At 31.1% G+C, this 1,295-nt stretch overlaps 1 protein-coding gene across 4 annotated transcripts in view; it reads left to right on the top strand.

The window, feature by feature from the left end:
- LOC106870412 (otoferlin) overlaps positions 1 to 1,295 on the top strand; it is a 360,495-nt gene that overhangs the window by 302,639 nt on the left and 56,561 nt on the right. The window lies entirely within an intron of this gene.

Raw genomic sequence — 1,295 nt, 5'->3', positions numbered from 1 at the left:
AGATATATATATAAAATATTATATATATATATATATATATATATATATGTATGTATGTATATATGATATATATTACGTCTTTACATATATATACTATGATGCATCATCTCTCACGGGATATTATTAGACTTCAAAGACATTTTTTGATGACTGTAAAATATATATCGCATGGGTACGCATGTAGCACATGTACACACAAGTGTGCGTATATGCATACGTGAGTGTATATATGTATGTATGCAAAAGTGTGTGTGTGTGTGTAGCAGTGCCTGTCTTGGTGATTTTCTTCCTATTGATTCCGCACTTAAATTTTGATATTATTCTAAAAAAAAATATTTAAAAAATGTAAACCTAATTGTTAATTGCACAAAATGAATGTGAAATTTTCAAAATGATTCTTTTGAAAGTTTGCTCATTGCAATGCATCCCCATAATGTTTGAATTTGTTCGTTACTCAGTCATTCAGTTAGGTCTTTACATGTTTTCCTTGTGCATACATAACCAAGCCCACATTATATTTCACATTAATATACAGGGTGGCCCAAAAGTAGGTTTACAGTTATTCAACTATCTCTTTCGCATTCATATATTAACAGTTTAGATCTTAATTATAAAAATAATAATGATTATTAAGAATCGTTATCATGCCAGGCAAAATACTTAGTGGTATTTCATTTGTCTTTACATTCAGAGTTCAAATCCTGCCAAGGTCGACTTTACCTTTCATCCTTTCAGTGTCGAAAAAACAAGTACCAGTCAAACGCTGGGGTCCATGTCATCAAGTTAGCCCCTCTCCTGAAATTACTGGCCTTTTGCCAAAATTTGAAACCCTCGTCATCATCATAATCATCACCATCATTGTTATCATCATTTCAGCAATCTTAGTCTTATCACAGATACTGCTGATATTATTATCATTTGTTTTGGGACTATCATTATTATCATTACTATTATTATTATTATTATTATTATTATTATTATTGTTCAGTAGTTTTATTTTTATAACGTGCTTTCACTTCACTACCGAGCGCAGCTCTGTGTGCCTTGGGTATGTGCTGTGGTTTGCTGTGATGCTCTTATGGTTACTGTATTGAAAGTGTTTTACGTAGAATGTGTGCAGTGCCCAGTAGTGCAATTTTCTGTATGTTATATATATTTGTAAGTCCTGGTGTTTTTGTTATGTATTTGTCTGAATATTTTTTTATTATACCTAATTATTATTATTATTATTATTATTCAGTAGTTTTATTTTTATAACGTGCTTTCACTTCACTACCGAGCGCAGCTCTGTGCGC

The sequence above is a fragment of the Octopus bimaculoides genome, chromosome 23, assembly GCF_001194135.2.
Source record: "Octopus bimaculoides isolate UCB-OBI-ISO-001 chromosome 23, ASM119413v2, whole genome shotgun sequence".
Taxonomy (NCBI): domain Eukaryota; kingdom Metazoa; phylum Mollusca; class Cephalopoda; order Octopoda; family Octopodidae; genus Octopus; species Octopus bimaculoides.
Note: the sequence above shows the minus strand (reverse complement) of the source record. Positions and strands in the feature narration are given on the sequence as shown.